Genomic DNA, 20,685 nt, shown 5'->3' on the forward strand with positions numbered 1-20,685 from the left:
TTATCTGAATGCATTTAATAGTTTTTCACAGCTAGAGGGCATTAGTTCATGTGTATCATATAAATAACATTGTGCTCATGCACGTGGAGTAAGAGTCAGCACTAATTGCCTGAAATGCATGCTCTTGAACTCACTCTTTAACAAAGCAAAATTGATTATAGAAGTAAATTGGACTGTTGCGTAAAATTGCATGCTCTATCCATTCCAGCTAAGTTTAATTTTGACTTCGTTGCCAGTTAAATTACGGGAAAAAGGAAAAAAAAAAAAATAATGATAATATTTTGCAAAGTTGTATTACTACATACAATTAAAGGGACATTCCGGTCAAAATCTAAATGCACATATATGGATTACATCTTTGAATAGAAACATATTTGCAATATACAGTACGTGTATTGGCAAACATACATCTAGTAAAACTTATCACTGTTTTAGTGTTCACATTTTTCTCTGCATATGCATGTGAAGCACCAGCATTTTAAATACTACAGCTGCTCAGAACATCAGTGGGTCTTGTTTCATGTCACAAATTAACAAATTGAGTCATTTCCAGATGGTACAAGCACCTTAGGCTCTCTGAGCATGTGTTGTGTTTAAAATGCTGGTGCACAGAGCATACTTAAGTACACTTTTGAAACAGCTATAGCTTTCAGTAGAAGCATTTTTGCTCATACGTGTATGTTACAAAAATGCTTATATTGAAAACTGAAATGCACCTGTGTGGATTTCAATCTTGGCTGGAATGTCCCTTTAAATATTTTATATTACAACCTCAAAGTCTCACTCCCTGTTAGCTTAAAAATCAAAATAAACAACTTTAACTATATCAATAATCAATATTTTTAACGTTTATATAGTGCTGTTTTGTATACATGATAGATATGTTAGTGTTTTCTGTCCTTTTAAAGGGATAGAAAGATCAAAATATAAATGTGCACGAGTGCATTTCAATTTTTAATAGAAATATTTTTGCAATATAATTTCATTAGCAAAATGATTCCAGTAAATGTTATTACTGTTTTTCTGTGGCATACGTACATATGCTGTGAGGCTGTGATTTTTTTCTTACAAAATTTCAAAGTTATGTCTTCCACTCCCCCTGTACCATGTGACAGTCATCAGCCAATCACAAATGCATATGCGTATATTCTATGCACATGGTCAGAAGGAGCTGGTGACTCAAAAAGTGTAAATATAAAAATACTGTGCACATTTTGTTAAAGGGAAACTGAACCCAAATTTTTTCTTTCGTGATTCAGATAGAGCATTAAATTTTAAGCAAGTTTCTAATTAATACTATTATCAATTTTTCTTCATTCTCTTGCTATCTTTATTTGAAAAAGAAGGCAGCTAAGCTTTTTTGGGTTCAGAACTATGGACAGCACTTTTTATTGGTGGATGAATTTATCCACCAATCAGAAAGGACAACCCAGGTTGTTCACCAAAAATGGGCCGGCATCTAAACTTACATTCTTGCATTTCAAATGAAGATACCAAGAAAATGAAGAAAATTGGATAATAGGAGTAAATTAGAAAGTTGCTTAAAATTGAATGCTCTATCTGAATCACAAAAGAAAAAATTTGGTTTCAGTGTCCCTTTAATGTAAGTAAATTGGAAAGTTGTTTAAAATTGCATGCTCTATCTGAATCATGAAAATGTAATTTTGACTTGAGTGTCCCTTTAAATCTGGGCCTGTGTCTGTGAAGACTTAATTTGTGTCATACAAGCCATTGCTCTCTGAGAAAGTGTAGTGTTTGAATCCTAGTGCATGGGCCCACACAGCATATGTGCATATGCTGCTGAAAAACACTGATATTGTTTACTATAATAATTTTTACTAAGTGACGTAAATTGCTTATATGCTCATATTTAAAATTAAAAAACCCCCATGCACATTTCAATTTTTACCTTTCTATTCTATTAAGTTAGACCATTTCTTTTCTTGTTGCACTAAAACACACAGTTTACCATTACTGCCGTACAAACATTCTCATTTTATATTTTCTAATAACAAACATTTACATAAACCATTTTAGAATTGTTGAGTTAATGTTTTTCCATGTTGCTGGCAGTTCCCTTTTGAAGTGTGAGATATCATGTATAGATGATAATGGCAGGAACGTTCGCTAACAAAACAGTGGAAAAAATAGGTGATGCTGAATTAATTTCTAACATTATCTCTGGTAACAGAGCCCCTGGGTAACTTCTTGAGCTTGGGAAGGCTGGAGTGGACACAGAGCTAATATACTTCAGTGAGCAATACCAAACTACCAATCTTTGTTCATGAAATTAAATAGGATACCAATATTTTTCAGAACATTCAAAAGGAACATTTTAATGTAAAATTATTTTGTTAGAAAATTTTATTTTTAAAGGGACATAAAACCCAAAATTTTTCTTTCATTATTCAGATAGAGAATATATTTTAAAAAAAAAGTTTCTAATTTACTTATATTTTCATATTTGCTTTGTTTTCGTGTTATTCTTTGTCAAAGAGATACCTAGGTAGTTACCATGCACATGCCTGAAGCACTACATGACTGGAAATAGCACAGACATCTAGTGCTCTTGCTAATGAATAACATTGCTGCAAAACTGCTGCCATTTAAAGGGACAGTCAACACTAAAATTGTTATTGTTTAAAGATAGATAACGCCTTTACTACCCATTCCCCAGCTTTGCGCAACCAACATTGTTATATTAATATACTTAACAACATTTAACCCTCTAAATTACTGCCTGTTTCTAAGCCACTACAGACAGCCTCTTATCACATCCTTTTTTATTTGCTTTTCACAACAGGAGACTGCTAGTTCATGTGAGTCATATAGATAACATTGTGCTCACGCCCGTCAGAACAGCACAGCACTAATTGGCTAAAATGCAAGTCAATAGATAATAAGTCATGTGATCAGGGGGTCATCACAGAAGTAAAAAACAGAATTTATGCTTACCTGATAAATTACTTTCTCCAACAGTGTGTCCGGTCCACGGCGTCATCCTTACTTGTGGGATATTCTCTTCCCCAACAGGAAATGGCAAAGAGTCCCAGCAAAGCTGGTCACATGATCCCTCCTAGGCTCCGCCCACCCCAGTCATTCGACCGACGGACAGGAGGAAATATATATATAGGAGAAACCATATGATACCGTGGTGACTGTAGTTAGAGAAAATAATTCATCAGACCTGATTAAAAAACCAGGGCGGGCCGTGGACCGGACACACCGTTGGAGAAAGTAATTTATCAGGTAAGCATAAATTCTGTTTTCTCCAACATTGGTGTGTCCGGTCCACTGCGTCATCCTTACTTGTGGGAACCAATACCAAAGCTTTAGGACACGGATGAAGGGAGGGAGCAAATCAGGTCACCTAAACGGAAGGAACCACAGCTTGCAAAACCTTTCTCCCAAAAATAGCCTCCGAAGAAGCAAAAGTATCAAATTTGTAAAATTTGGCAAAAGTGTGCAGTGAAGACCAAGTCGCTGCCTTACATATCTGGTCAACAGAAGCCTCGTTCTTGAAGGCCCATGTGGAAGCCACAGCCCTAGTGGAGTGAGCTGTGATTCTTTCGGGAGGCTGCCGTCCGGCAGTCTCATAAGCCAATCGGATAATGCTTTTAAGCCAAAAGGAAAGAGAGGTAGAAGTCGCTTTTTGACCTCTCCTTTTACCAGAATAAACAACAAACAAGGAAGATGTTTGTCTGAAATCTTTAGTAGCCTCTAAATAGAATTTTAGAGCACGGACTACGTCCAAATTGTGTAACAAACGTTCCTTCTTTGAAACTGGATTCGGACACAAAGAAGGTACAACTATCTCCTGGTTAATATTTTTGTTAGAAACAACTTTCGGAAGAAAACCAGGCTTAGTACGCAAAACCACCTTATCTGCATGGAACACCAGATAGGGCGGAGAACACTGCAGAGCAGATAACTCTGAAACTCTTCTAGCAGAAGAAATTGCAACTAAAAACAAAACTTTCCAAGATAGTAACTTAATATCTATGGAATGTAAAGGTTCAAACGGAACCCCTTGAAGAACTGAAAGAACTAGATTTAGACTCCAGGGAGGAGTGAAAGGTCTGTAAACAGGCTTGATCCTAACCAGAGCCTGAACAAATGCTTGAACATCTGGCACGGCTGCCAGTCTTTTGTGAAGTAAAACAGATAAAGCAGAGATCTGTCCCTTTAGAGAACTTGCAGATAATCCTTTCTCCAAACCTTCTTGTAGAAAGGATAGAATCTTAGGAATTTTTATCTTGTTCCATGGGAATCCTTTGGATTCACACCAACAGATATATTTTTTCCATATTTTATGGTAAATTTTTCTAGTTACAGGCTTCCTAGCCTGAATCAGAGTATCTATTACAGAATCTGAAAACCCACGCTTTGATAAAATCAAGCGTTCAATCTCCAAGCCATCAGTTGGAGGGAAACCAGATTTGGATGTTCAAATGGACCCTGAACAAGAAGGTCCTGTCTCAAAGGTAGCTTCCATGGTGGAGCCGATGACATATTCACCAGGTCTGCATACCAAGTCCTGCGTGGCCACGCAGGAGCTATCAAGATCACCGAGGCCCTCTCCTGATTGATCCTGGCTACCAGCCTGGGAATGAGAGGAAACGGTGGGAATACATAAGCTAGGTTGAAGGTCCAAGGTGCTACTAGTGCATCTACTAGAGTCGCCTTGGGATCCCTGGATCTGGACCCGTAGCAAGGAACCTTGAAGTTCTGACGAGACGCCATCAGATCCATGTCTGGAATGCCCCATAAATGAGTTATTTGGGCAAAGATTTCTGGATGGAGTTCCCACTCCCCCGGATGGAATGTCTGACGACTCAGAAAATCCGCTTCCCAATTTTCCACTCCTGGGATGTGGATCGCAGACAAGTGGCAGGAGTGATCCTCCGCCCATTGAATTATCTTGGTCACTTCTTTCATCGCCAGGGAACTCCTTGTTCCCCCCTGATGATTGATATATGCGACGGTCGTCATGTTGTCTGATTGAAACCTTATGAATTTGGCCTTTGCTAGTTGAGGCCAAGCTCTGAGAGCATTGAATATCGCTCTCAGTTCCAGAATGTTTATCGGGAGAAGAGACTCTTCCCGAGACCATAGACCCTGAGCTTTCAGGGATTCCCAGACCGTGCCCCAGCCCACTAGACTGGCGTCGGTCATGACAATGACCCACTCTGGTCTGCGGAAGCTCATTCCCTGTGACAGATTGTCCAGGGTCAGCCACCAACGGAGTTAATCTCTGGTCTTTTGATCTACTTGAATCATCGGAGACAAGTCTGTATAATCCCCATTCCACTGTCTGAGCATGCACAGTTGTAATGGTCTTAGATGAATTCGTGCAAAAGGAACTATGTCCATTGTTGCAACCATCAATCCTATTACTTCCATGCACTGCGCTATGGAAGGACGAGGAACAGAATGAAGTACTTGACAAGAGCTTAGAAGTTTTGATTTTCTGACCTCTGTCAGAAAAATCCTCATTTCTAAGGAATCTATTATTGTTCCCAAGAAGGGAACTCTTGTAGACGGGGACAGAGAACTTTTTTCTTTGTTCACCTTCCATCCGTGAGATCTGAGAAAGGCTAGGACGATGTCCGTATGAGCCTTTGCTTTTGACAGGGACGACGCTTGAATTAGGATGTCGTCCAAGTAAGGTACTACTGCAATGCCCCTTGGTCTTAGAACCGCTAGAAGGGACCCTAGTACCTTTGTGAAAATCCTTGGAGCAGTGGCTAATCCGAATGGAAGTGCCACAAACTGGTAATGCTTGTCCAGAAAAACGAACCTTAGGAACTGATGATGTTCCTTGTGGATAGGAATATGTAGGTACGCATCCTTTAAATCCACGGTAGTCATAAATTGACTTTCCTGGATGGTGGGTAGGATCGTTCGAATAGTTTCCATTTTGAACGATGGTACCCTGAGAAATTTGTTTAGGATCTTCAGATCCAAAATTGGTCTGAATGTTCCCTCTTTTTTGGGAACTATGAACAGATTGGAATAAAATCCCATTCCTTGTTCTCTTATTGGAACTGGATGTATCACTCCCATCTTTAACAGGTCTTCTACACAATGTAAGAATGCCTGTCTCTTTATTTGGTTTGAAGATAAGTGAGACCTGTGGAACCTTCCCCTTGGGGGTAGTTCCTTGAATTCCAGGAGATAACCTTGAGAAACTATTTCTAGCGCCCAAGGATCCTGAACATCTCTTGCCCAAGCCTGAGCAAAGAGAGAGAGTCTGCCCCCCACTAGATCCGGTCCCGGATCGGGGGCTATCCCTTCATGCTGTTTTGGTAGCAGTGGTAGGCTTCTTGGCCTGCTTACCCTTGTTCCAGCCTTGCATTGGTTTCCAGGCTGGTTTGGGTTGTGAAGTATTACCCTCTTGCTTAGAGGATGCAGAATTAGAGGCTGGTCCGTTTCTGCGAAAGGGACAAAAATTAGGCTTATTTTTAGCCTTAAAAGACCTATCCTGTGGGAGGGCGTGGCCCTTTCCCCCAGTGATGTCTGAAATAATCTCTTTCAAATCTGGTCCAAATAATGTTTTACCTTTGAAAGGAATGTTAAGCAATTTTGTCTTGGAAGACACATCCGCTGACCAAGACTTTAGCCAAAGCGCTCTGCGCGCCACGATAGCAAACCCTGAATTTTTCGCCGCTAATCTAGCTAATTGCAAAGCGGCGTCTAAAACAAAAGAGTTAGCCAATTTAAGTGCTTGAACTCTGTCCATAACCTCCTCATACGAAGATTCTTTACTGAGCGACTTTTCTAGTTCCTCGAACCAGAAACACGCTGCCGTAGTGACAGGAACAATGCATGAAATTGGTTGTAGAAGGTAACCTTGCTGTACAAAAATCTTTTTAAGCAAACCCTCTAATTTTTTATCCATAGGATCTTTGAAAGCACAACTATCTTCGATAGGAATAGTAGTGCGTTTGTTTAGAGTAGAAACCGCCCCCTCGACCTTGGGGACTGTCTGCCATAAGTCCTTTCTGGGGTCGACTATAGGAAATAATTTCTTAAATATAGGGGGGGGGAACAAAAGGTATGCCGGGCTTTTCCCACTATTTATTTACTATGTCCGCCACCCGCTTGGGTATAGGAAAAGCATCGGGGGGCACCGGAACCTCTAGGAACTTGTCCATCTTACATAATTTCTCTGGAATGACCAAATTGTCACAATCATCCAGAGTAGATAACACCTCCTTAAGCAGTGCGCGGAGATGTTCTAATTTAAATTTAAATGTCACAACATCAGGTTCAGCTTGATGAGAAATTTTTCCTGAATCTGAGATTTCTCCATCAGACAAAACCTCCCTCATGGCCCCTTGAGATTGGTGTGAGGGTATGTCAGAACAGTTATCATCAGCGCCCTCTTGCTCTTCAGTGTTTAAAACAGAGCAATCGCGCTTTCTCTGATAAGTAGGCATTTTGGATAAAAGATTTGCTATGGAGTTATCCATTACAGCCATTAATTGTTGCATGGTAATAAGTATTGGCGCACTAGATGTACTAGGGGCCTCCTGTGTGGGCAAAACTGGTGTAGACACAGTAGGGGATGATGTAGTATCATGTTTACTCCCCTCATTTGAGGAATCATCTTGGGCAATATCATTATCTGTGGCATTACTGTCCTTACTTTGTTTGGACACTATGGCACAATTATCACATAAATTTAAATGGGGAGACACATTGGCTTTCATACATATAGAACATAGCTTATCTGATGGTACAGACATGTTAAACAGGCTTAAACTTGTCAACAAAGCACAAAAAACGTTTTAAAATAAAACCGTTATTGTCACTTTAAATTTCAAACTGAAAACACTTTATTACTGAATATGTGAAAAAGTATGAAGGAATTGTTCAAAAATTACCAAAATTTCACCACAGTGTCTTAAAGCATTAAAAGTATTGCACACCAAATTTCAGAGCTTTAACCCTTAAAATAACGGAACCGGAGCCGTTTTTAAATTTAACACCTATACAGTCCCAGCTATATGCTTTGCTGAGACCCAACCAAGCCCAGAGGGGAATACGATACCAAAGGACGCCTTCTAGAAGCTTTTTTAGTGATTCTTAGATCCTCACACATGCATCTGCATGCCTTGCTCTCCAAAAACAACTGTGCAGTAATGGCGCGAAAATGAGGCTCAGTCTAAAACTAGAAAGGCCTCCAGACTAAAAAAGGTGTCCAACACAGTGCCTGCCGTTTTTTAAACATTCCCCAAGATTATAATGCCAATTATTAGCTAGAATCTGCATAATATGCCCCAATAAAGCAATCGTTTTAGCCCATAAAAATGTCTACCAGTTTTTAAGCCCTTTTTTAAGCCCTTTATTCTTTTATGTTTGACTAAGAAAATGGCTTACCGGTCCCCATGAGGGGAAATGACAGCCTTCCAGCATTACATGGTCTTGTTAGAAATATGGCTAGTCATACCTTAAGCAGAAAAGTCTGCTAACTGTTTCCCCCAACTGAAGTTACTTCATCTCAACAGTCCTGTGTGGAAACAGCAATCGATTTTAGTTACTGTCTGCTAAAATCATCTTCCTCTTACAAACAGAAATCTTCATCCTTTTCTGTTTCAGAGTAAATAGTACATACCAGCACTATTTTAAAATAACAAACACTTGATAGAAGAATAAAAACTACATTTAAACACCAAAAAACTCTTAACCATCTCCGTGGAGATGTTGCCTGTGCAACGGCAAAGAGAATGACTGGGGTGGGCGGAGCCTAGGAGGGATCATCTGACCAGCTTGCTGGGACTCTTTGCCATTTCCTGTTGGGGAAGAGAATATCCCACAAGTAAGGATGACGCCGTGGACCGGACACACCAATGTTGGAGAAATAATATTAATATAAGTGTTGGTTATGCAAAACTGGGGAATGGGTAATAAAGAGATTATCAATCTTTTAAAACAATAACAATTATATTGTAGACTGTACCTTTAAATTTAGATTCTACCCCTGACCTACCATATCTGACTAAAAGGGAAATAGAATTTTAGACCACATTCAACCCAAAAGAGAAACAACATATGCTCTCAATGACTGCTAAACGTTTCATGTCAGTCTATACCCTAGAAACCAACATCAAATTACTATCAAGATGGTATCTCACACCACAGAGATTACACCAAATAAATCCGAATATCTCTGATAGTTGTTGGAGAGGTTGTGGAGCCAAGAGTACCCTACTACATATATGGTGGGACTGTCGTACCATTAAATCATACTGGGATACCATACACTTGATAATAGAAATACTACTAAACTACGCTATCCCGAAATCACCAGTGATCTTTTTGTTAAATGGCAAAATGAATATGCCATGTCTATTTTGGAACACCCTATTCAGATTATTAATTAGGGATGGGCGAATGTGTTTGTATTCAAATTCGAATGTTAGAACAAATGTTATTGTAGAAATTTGATTTACATAATCGAATGTTGATAAGAACGAATATTCTTAAAAATCCTATTTGAATGTCATATTCGTATTCGAATGCCACTTTCAAATTCGAATGTCACTTTTGAATTTGAATGTCACTTTCGAATTTGAATGTTCATAATAGAACAAATATATACATTTGAATTTGAATATTAGATTTATAAAACATAGTTGTAGACTATAAATACTATTTTGAATTTGAATATTAGATTTATAAAACACAGTTGTACAGGGCCGGACTGGGATAAAAAAAAGGCCCTGGCATTTTAGGGCAAAGAGGCCCACTAACCCCCCCCACACCCCCTCCACCTACCATTTCTTATTTAACCATATACCAAACATGGCAAGTATAGTACTTGTTTATGTGACAAAACATTTAACATTTCCAACACCCTGTATTTTATCAGTTGGTTGGTATGAAAAAATAAAGTAAAATATAAATAAAACACAACAAAACCAAAATAAAGTGCTAGTTTTTAATGAAAAAAATTCATTCTTAAATGATTCAATCTGAATCAGACAAACTTTAATCTAGATTTTGAGTATGAAAGCCAAAAGCCAAAAGTAAACTTTCAGATAGAGCATGTTTCTTCAAGACACTTTTAAAATCACTTCTATTATCAAGTTAACTTTGTGCTTTTGGTATCCTTTGTTAAAAAAAAATATGTACATATCCTCAGCAGCAATGCAGAAGCTAGCTGGTGATTGGTTGGGACACACAAATGTCTTTTGTTCTTGGCTCACCAGATGTGTGCAGCTAGCTTCCATAAGTGCATTGCTGCTCTGGAGTTGACTTTGGCTATGTCTTTATTACATTTTTCAGTTAGTTATATGCAAACAGCAGTGTATATGTTAAATGTGTTACCGTATATAACTAACTGAAAAATGTAATAAACACAAAGCTAAAGTATATAGTATATATATATATATATATATAAATAATCTACCTAAGGTAAGGACACTGGAAGACTGAGCCAGGTGGGACTTATAGCTTTCTATGATGCAGCCTGTAACATGTCATCCTTTATTATACAAGGCTTCACACAAATGAATATTAAGGGCACTGAAATATTCATAAAGAAATAACATCAATAAGGAATATATGAGCTGCAAATACAGCAGTACTCTCACCACTAGGGGCCGCCATCCTGACAATTCCAGAGCTGCTTGTGCTTCACAGAAGAGAAATCCCAGTACTGTACTTGCCGATTCCAGCACCAGCTTCCCTCACTCAGCCACATACCCAGATAGTAGATAGGAGAGTTGGAGGATCTGTTGTAGCTGTGCCCCTGCAGTATGTGGGATGGGGAAGTGATTTTGGGACAGATGAAGGGGCCTGAAATGACGGACCTGCCCTCAGCACACCATGATGCTCCAGTTTTAAATCAGGAGCAAAAGCACTGGCATCCAGCTGTGCAGGGTAGGTGAGTAAGCCTTTTAGAGGGAATAAACCCTCAACCACACCTCTCACCTGGCTGTATAGCATGTTGGGCTATGAAACCAGAAGTATATATACCGGAGGATTTTTCTATTCATCCCAACCCCTGCCTATAGATTAGCTTGTGTTTAATGTTCCTAGTGTCACACATAACACAAGTTAATCTATAGGCAGTGGTTGGGATGAGTAGAAAAAATCCTGGCCCCCTAAAAATGGCCCTGCTCCTGAGCACAGTAAATTTATAGCTCCCATGCAAAATATTTTATTCTTTAATTAAAACAAAAAAGTTATGCTAAAAAAATTAAAAAAATACTTGTGCATTTAACCCCCCCCCCCCCCCCCCCATATATAACAACTGTTGTGTTTATTTGTACGGTGTACTCTTACTTTTAAAGCAGCTGGACAGTCACAGTTCCGAGTCCAGGAAAATTTCTTTCAGCCTGTGCTTCTGCTCCCGCTCATTTAGGCTCTAGATGTAATGCTGGGGGCGGCCCGCACTGAGCCTGCTCACATGAAAGGGGGTGGGTGCAGGAACCCGGGCCAAACAGCATAAAGGGAAAGGCAGGGCAGGACACGATTTTAGAAATTGCAGCCCTCAAGTCCAAATGGTTAACTTTAGGCTTAGTTTAGGGCCCCTGACTCCAGTCACCCTTCCACCCACTAATGGCGGCACTTGCTACTGGCCTTGCGGTAATGGTGGGCGGGGCTAAGGGAACCGGTGGCCCAACAAACGCACTGATCATATCAAAATAAAGAGCCACAGACTAGTAAAGCACTCTGTGTGTGTGATAATGGTGGGCGGGGCTAAGGATACCGGCGAGCCCACCGGGCATATGCCCGGTATGCCCTATGGTCAGTCCGTGCCTGCAGTTGTAGACTAGAAATAATATTTTGAATTTGAATATTACATTTCGAAATTGAATATGAGAAAAAAAATACATTGCTAAACATTCTATTATTCGAACAAATATTTTCGAATGTTGTTGAAAAATTCGAAAAGAAAATTCAAAAATAGAATGCTAGAATGCTTTATAAACATTCTAAATTGGATTCAAACAAACAAATGTATCAAAATTTGTTTAAAATTTAGAATTTTTAGAAACAATCGGCCATCCCTAGTATTAATAAATTCTGCCAAAAGAATTATACCTAGATATTGGGGGAAAAACACAATCTCCAAGGCCCAAAGAATGGATCGGCTTAGTCAGTTACACTTTGAAGCTAGAGCAAATAGTATATATATTTAGAGGCAATAGAGACTTTTTGGCTACCATGGAATCCTTTTGGGATAAAAAGAAAAGGCCCTCTTCTCCCTCTCTCTCTGACCTTGACTTTATGATTTAATGCCAGTGTTACTTGAACAACATGATCTAAAAATATTAGTACTATTTTCTTCAAACTCTGGTGAAGAATAAATTCTACAATTAATAAACATGGGGATCTGTCCATTGATAGCATCATATTCACTCATAACGCATCATACGCTTAGACTTTATAGTGCATTTTCTCTCTTTTCATACTTAGACTTTATAGGAAGCACCTACTTATATTTATTTATGTTATCACATCGACAAAAATTATGTCCATCATTTCATAATGTCCAATATCTTGGTACTATGCTAATCTACCAGCACTATTAATGTATCCAACCATACATTCATGTTGTAACTGTATCAATTTCAATCAGTGTAATAGCCAGAAACAGACAACCTTATGATATTATGGAAATGTTATTATTTTCAATTCTTCTATTTATACAAATGACAAGCTCTAACAAATTATCTCATGTCATTTTCACCTTAGAAAGTCCATTTATGCTTGTAAAGAAGGTTTTTCAAAATTTTAGCCTCTAGGACTAGCGACTTACTGGATTTATAGTATATCTTTCTGTGCGTCAACTAGTGGTTCAGGTGCTTAGATTTTCTCATTTGACATATCCCCAAGAAAAAATGGTTTTCTAGTAACCCTAAAAAAATTACTCAAATGGAGGAGCAGCGTGTAAAAATAAAATTAAAATAATGTCCCCCCCCCCCAAAAAAAAGTATCACCTGATTCATTTAAAGGCATGTGATTCAGATGATTTAGATACATTAATAAAAAAAAATGATTCCAATTAACTTCTGTTATCAAATTTACTTTATTCTTATAGTACACATGATTGAAGAGAATACCTAGGTAGGTTGCATGCACATGTCTGAATAACTATATGGCTGCAGTTTAGCAAGAATGCTTTTGAGCAGTGACGTAACTACAGGGGTCGCTAGTTCGCCACTGCTACTGGGCCCATTCATTTAAGGGGCCTGCAGCCACTGCTCCCTCTTAGATTTGCAGCTTGTGCAGGTCAAGGGTCAGGTCACATTACAGCTCTTACAGCTTTCCTGTGTGCTGTTATCTCTGCAAATGGAGGTAAGGCCAGGTAGGCAATGAATGCAATGCTTTTTGACCCTTTCTTCTCTCTCTCTCTCTCTCTCTCTCTCTCTCTCTCTCTCTCTCTCTCTCTCTCTCTCTCTCTCTCTCTATTCAAGCTGTTATATAGCATTTAGCATCTAATAGCAATTTGCTATCCATGGAAATGCTTCAAATGATCATATATATATATATATATATATATATATATATATATATATATATATTATTAGCTATCCTTTGGAAGAGGTGCTGATCAACACTACATGGCAGCAGTGTTATCACAATGTATGACATTGTTAAAGGGACAGTCAACACCAGAATTTTTGTTGTTTTAAAAGATAGATAATCCCTTTATTACCCATTCCCCAGTTTTGCATAACCAACACTGTTATATTAATATACTTTTTACCTCTGTGATTAACTTGTATCTAAGCATCTTCTGACAGCCCCATGATCACATGACATTTTATTTATTATCTATTGACTTTCATTTTAGCCAATTAGTGCAGTGTCTGCCACAATCCACGGGCGTGCTCACAATGTTATCTATAGCCTGGTTTCTCAACAGCCGGGCCGTGGCCCAGTACCGGGCCGTGATAGCCCTGCTGGTGGGCCCCGACCTGTCATGCACCCACTGCACACTCTTACCCGACTGCACACCAGGGGCAGACTGAGACCAATCAAGGCCCCAGGAACACTGTCTCACACTAACCAAAATGTATTACATTTTATGCAAATGAACATGGTAGCCTCCCTGACCTGCCCCCAACAGGCCCCTCAACCTCCAGAGCCAGGACCCCCAACATTAAGGTCCAGAGAAAGGGCACCCAACCTCCAGGGCCAGACCCCACACTCTATGGCCCTCACAGCGACAGAACCCCGCCAGGGCTCCCACTAAACCCACACTTATTTGCTTAGTTACTGATAGGGCAACTGAAAACTCCAGCTTAAGGAATGCACAAGGATCCGTGGAGATGCCATTTGTGGGCCCCCCTACATGCTGGTAGCTCAGCCCAGGTCCTATTTGCCTGGCAGATCAGCCCGCCCCTGCTGCTCACATATATATATATATAGAGATATATATACCGGGCCTTGGACATGTCTAGCTAAAATTTACCGGGCCTTGAGCTCACTTTGGTTGAGAACCACTGATCTATAGGGTTTACCTGAGCTAGCTCTCCCCTGCTGTGAAAAGCAAATACAAAAGCATGTGATTAGAGGCGGCCTTCAAGGGCTTAGAAATTATCATATGAGCCTTCCTAGGTCTAGCTTTCAACTAAGAATACCAAAAGAACAAAGCAAAATTGGTGATAAAAGTAAATTGGAAAGTTGTTTAAAATTACATGCCCTATTTGAAACATGAAAGTTTTTTTGGACTTGACTGTCCCTTTAATAGCATTCTTGAAAACCTGCTGCCATACAGTGCTCTAGAAATGCACACTCTTGAGCCTACTTACCTGCTTTTAATAAAGGATACCAAGAGAATAAAGTAAATTTATAATAGAAGTAAATTGTAAACTCTATTTTAATCATAAAAAAGAAAACAATTGTGTTTCATGTTCCTTTATATAAAAACACGAACAAATAGCATAATAAATACTGCAGTATTAATTCTATCTAACAAGGGTAACTACCTTTACCTCGACTTCTGCTAGTGAAAAGGGGCATACAAGCGCAATAAGAAAAATGTTTAATTATGACAAGAACATAGATACATAGACAGACAGTCACACGGGCAGATAGATAGATAAATAGATAGAGTTTAAATGCCCTTTCTGACATAACAAAGAAATGAAAAGTGCAATGTCTCTTTAAATATGATATAAATTAAAGGGAGATTAACCCCAAAATGTTTTTTTCATGATTCAGATAGAGCACGCAGTTGTAAACAACTTTCCAATTAACTTCTGTCATCTAATTTGCTTTGTTTTCTTTTGGTATCCTTTGTTTAATAGCATACCAAGGTAGGCTCAGGAGCAGCAGTACACTACTGGATCTAGCTGTTGATTGGTGGCTGCACATATATGCATCGTGTCATTGGTTTACCAGATATGTTCAGCTAGCTTCCTGTAGTGCATTGCTGCTTTTTCAAAAAAGAATAACAAAATAATGAAGCACATTTAACAATAGAAGTAAATTGTAAAATTGTATAAAATTATATGTTGTATCTGAATCATAAAAATATTTTTAGGGGGGATTCATGTGCCTTAAATTTTACACTTTCTGAACTTTTACAAAAATAATGCAGAAATACAGAAAGGATTTAAAATGTTTTCCATCTAAATATAGTCTTCGTATTGGTGACGGTGAGCAAAGATGAGAATACTGACAAGGTTATTGATTGGTAGAAATCTTTCAGCAACATCTTCATTCCTAGAAGCAGATATGTCAGGAGCAGGGATTTTATTTTAGCAGATGAGCTCAGGCAAATCAATAGACCTGCAGTAAGGACAGAAGACCCTGCAGTATATAGTGTGAAAAGTAAAAATGAGATGGTACATGCTTTATATATTTCCAGAAACTTCCTGATATGTGACTTTAGCCACCCACTGCTTTTTGTTTTGAATGTTGCTGAAAATTTTTTTTTTTACTTCTGCTATGCCAGACATTATTTAAAACACTATCTGATGAAAATAGTTTTGGTATCAGTATCAATAAAGAAAAGTTCATGAAACATAGGAAGTGGTGTAAATGGGGTACTAAAACCTTTTATTAAAAGTGAAAAATGTGCCCTAACTGTAAATGAATGATCAATAAAACCAGATTGTAAAGAACAGATTATGGTGGTCTAAGAGCTAACAATATTTTCTTATGATAAATCTTATCTACTGCTCTTAAAGGGACATGAACCCCAAAGGTTTCTTTCATGATTCAACCAGAGCATACATACAACTTGTATTATCAATTATGACAAGAGGCATACATGTACAGCCACCAATCAACAGATAGCTCCTAGCTCTGAACTTACCTAGGTATGTTTTTCAACAACGGATACCAAAAGAACCAAGCAATAGGTAATAGAAGTAAATTGGAAAGTTGTTTAAAATTGTATGTTCTATCTTCTGGGGTTTCCAAACTTGGCTCTCCAGAGGTTTTGGAACGACATTTCCCATGATGCTCAGCTAGATAAAAAGCTGGCTGAGCATCATGGGAAATGTAGTTCCAAAACCTCTGAAGGACCAAGTTTGGAATCTATCTGAAGGAACATTTTTTGGGTTACATGTCCCTTTAAGTAAATGAGGTGCATACTATTTTAACCAGGTTGTACCAGTAAAACAAGTTGTTTGGTAGCGCAGAGCTTAGTCTTTAGGATGGCAATAAAGTTTCTATTTAGAAAAGATGTGCCAATTTACTTAAAGGGGCATGAAACCCAAACGTTTATTTTATGATTCAGAAAGCCCATACAATTTTAAAAAAAACTTTTGAATCTCTTCATTCTCTTGGTATCCTTTGCTGTACAGCATATCTAGGCAGTCTCAAGAACAGAAATGCACAACTGGGAGCTAGCTGCTTATTGGTGGAAGCATATATATGTCAAGTCTTGGGGATTGAAGGCATTTTTTGCAGTGTGGCCTTGGTAAAGAGAAGCATTTTTGCAGGATGATAGCAGCCTTAAAGGGACATTAAACCCAAACATTTTCTTTCATGATTCAGACAGAGAATACAATTTTAAACAGCATTCCAATTTACTTCTATTATCTAATTTGCTTCATTCTTTAGATATCCTTTCTTAAAGAAATAGCAATGCACATTGGTGAGCCAATCACATGAGGAAAATATGTGCAGCCACCAATCAGAAGCTACTGAGCCTATCTAGATATGCTTTTCAGGAAGGAATATCAAGAGAATGAAGCAAATTAGATAACAGAAGTAATTTAGAAAGTTGTTTAAAATGGTATTCTCTATCTGAATCATGAGAGAAAAAAATTAGTTTCATGTCCCTTTAAGTAAATGGCCAATTACATATATTAATGGGACATTATTTACACACCAAATGTCAAAATGTAAATATTTCTGAAACAAGCCAGATTTATCTACAACTTCATGTACAGTTTAACAAGCAGTCAATTCTTCTTCTGTACTTCCCCTTATATTATGACTTTGTCTTAACCAGAAGCAAGGCTGGACTGGGATAAAAAGCAGCCCTGGAATAATTTGAAGACCAGCCCTTATTTCCATGGAATCCGTAAAATGCACCCATACCATTTTTGTCAAGGGGATTACTGGGATATTCCTTCCCCCAATATTTTTTTAAGAATTAAATGATATTAGTTTTTTTTATAAATAAAAATAAATGCCAAATTGCTGTTACATATCCATTCACAACCTAATTTCATCCATGGCTCAGAGAAGAAAACAAGAGAGGAGATACAGCTGCATCGCCTCACCAACAGCACCACCCCCTTAAATTGTAACTGGCCAGCCCCTGCTATTGCAGCCCACCGGGACATCTTCTGGTGTCCTGGTAAGCCAATCCGGCTTTGGCCAGAAGAAACCATGTGACTACACCCTACACTTATAAACACAAGATGTACTTCAAGTGCCTTTAATCACACCCAATCAAACAGCAACCTTCTAGAGCATTGGATGTGTGAGAAGTGCCATAGGTCCATCCATAGCCAAGCTGTAACCTGTCTAAAACCACAGGCTTTATGAGAGCATAGCAGATATAACCATTCCTTAAATGGACAACTTGATATTTGTATATAAAATGTTTAGTTATCTGTAATGAAACAACTTTGCTATATATTTTCAATATTTATATTGCCCCATTTTCATGAAATTTAGCTAAGAAAAAATTGAGGAATTTATAATTCTCAGAACTTGAATTTCACCCTGCTGATTTCTCAAGGTTTACTCTGCTACATATCTGTCCCTAATTGGCTTTATGAAAGGACAACTGCAAAACAATGTGCTTTATACTAACTTTATGACTTTTGCTAGCCTTGTTGTCTGCAGACTAAAGCCCTGATTGACTCCTCCAAATAAGGCAAATGGTGGTGGAGTTTGGTTATCAAAAAGTAATGGCTGGTTCTTCTATAGCAAAACAACTTATATGTCTTGTAATAACGAGGTGTTTACTGTCCCTTTAACCATATCAAACTGTATTATTGGCTCACATAACCCTATGCATAAGCCTTGCAGCGAATAGATTATGAAAATACTCTTCTTGTTCTGAGATTGTAAATTCTTTAGGAAGGCCCTAATTATCATTTGTATTTGTTTGCTGTAGTTATATTGATTTACTGTCTTCCTGTTTCTTCTAATTCATTTACAGAGTATTGTGTCAAAGGTTTTTTTGTTTTTCACATTAACAGTATTTCTATATAACGTATGCACTATTACCTTACTATTCTCCGTAATCATTTTGTGTACAGGATTTAGCAGGCTGTTTAATAAAATCACAACATTACTGGACAATTAAAAGTCCCTGAGTGTTAGCTAAATGTAAAATGTTTCCTATATCTAAATGTAAACAAATATAGAGCAGAAAGTAGTGGAGGCAGTCAAGTCATTCACATCCCTACTGTTTGTGTTATATTAGCAACCAAAATGATAAAATTATTGATTTGTATGTTACTGGCAGCCAAGGGGTAAAATGACTGTTTACTTGTAAAAAATATAGACACTAGGATCAAGAGTGGGGGCTAAGCTAGTGCTTTTGGGGGCACATTTTTTTACCCAAATATTGTGCCCTGTCACCTACAGATAGTGTAGTATTTTAGTGGAGGATAGCTAGCAACTCTATAGAGCATGACATTTTAAATCACTTTCTAATTTACTTCTATAAATAATTTTTTTGTTCTCTTGGTATCTTTTGATGAAAAGCAGAGACGTATGCTTAGGAGCCGGCCCATTTCTGGATCACTATATGGCAGCAGTTTTGGAAGAATGTTATCCATTTGCAAGAGTGCTAGATGGAAGCACTATTTCCCGCCATGTAAACTGCTTCTTTTGCCTCTCCACCACCTCAGAAGTGGCAAGATCAATCACCCCAAAACTGGCTTGTTCCGAGTGATTGACACTTCCTGCTCTCACGTTATTGATTGTGCAAGAGCAGACGATGACATTGCACAATGCTAAATTTCCCCACATGATGCAGTATAACAAGTGGAGGTTGCAGGCTGACAGGTTCTCTAGTTGCGAACCGCCTGCAATTATGATAAAGTTTACTCTATGTGAGGGTTAAACACATATTTATTAATTTTGCTTTTAGGCCTCTCAAGCAAGAGCAGTTTAATGCCCCTTTAAATCACACAAAATAGGCCACAATAAAAGTTATTCTAGGAGTGTGGCGATCAATATTTTTTTACCAAATACCTATTCTCAGCTAGCGATATACTAAAATGTCTGCATGTTTAGTTTGGTTAATGTAGAGAGTTGAAAAGCACTGATATAAACTGAAGTTGGATGCCTTAAGAACAGGGTACAATTTTGTGGTGTCCCACTGTCCCTAGGCAAGTGCCCTAAGCTATTTATTACCACGTGTTCCCAGTTATGTTAAGACTAAAATGAATAGTCACTACAGACTCACTGCTCTATAAGTGATCCATATAAACACTGCAGCTATTTCCAGAGCAAATATAAAGTGTTAAGAACATAACTGCTTGCTCACCAATTAAAACAAAATGATTTAAAAAAAAAATATTACATTGCTAAATGCAGATACTGGAACATTTTAAAACTGTTCGCAAGTAATGTCTGCTTCGTAAGTTGTTAAAAAATAAAAAAGTAAAATAAATACAGCCTCTATATATGCAGCATAACAAAACTGATACTGACAATGGCTGATGGCAAAATGCTCACAGAACCTTCATCTTCTAGATCTCAGAAGATTCACATAGGCAGCTCATTATATAATACGAGATGACCGTGAGATGTAAGATATCCACGCTTCGAATACAAGAAATGAAATGCGTTCCCTGCACTTAGCTCTACAAACCACACTATTCCATGATGCATTAAGTATTGCTGAAATCTCAACATGACATAAGACAAGAGGCCTTTATTTAAAAATTGCACTCTGTGTTAAATTTGCATCATTGTATCTTGGTTCTTAATTGGTACATTTAAAGGGAAAGTAAAGTCATAATTAGATATTCATGATTCAGACAGACCATACCATTTTAAATAACTTTCCAATTTACTTGTATTATTTAATTTGATTCCTTCTCTTTTTATCCTTTGCTGAAAGGTTTATCCAGGTAAGCTCAGGACCAGCAAAGAACCTAGGTTCTAGCTGCTGATTGGTGGCTGCATATACATACCGATTGTTAGATTGTCATTGGCTCGCCCATGTGTTCAGTTAAAAAACAGTAGTGCATTGCTCCTCCTTCAACAAATGATACCAAGAGAACAAAGCAAATT

The 20,685-nt window shown here is 38.1% G+C and overlaps 1 protein-coding gene across 1 annotated transcript in view; it reads right to left on the minus strand.

The window, feature by feature from the left end:
• Window positions 1-20,685, minus strand: part of CDK18 (cyclin dependent kinase 18) — a 455,832-nt gene that overhangs the window by 222,642 nt on the left and 212,505 nt on the right. The window lies entirely within an intron of this gene.

Source organism: Bombina bombina, chromosome 3 (assembly GCF_027579735.1).
Source record: "Bombina bombina isolate aBomBom1 chromosome 3, aBomBom1.pri, whole genome shotgun sequence".
NCBI lineage: Eukaryota > Metazoa > Chordata > Amphibia > Anura > Bombinatoridae > Bombina > Bombina bombina.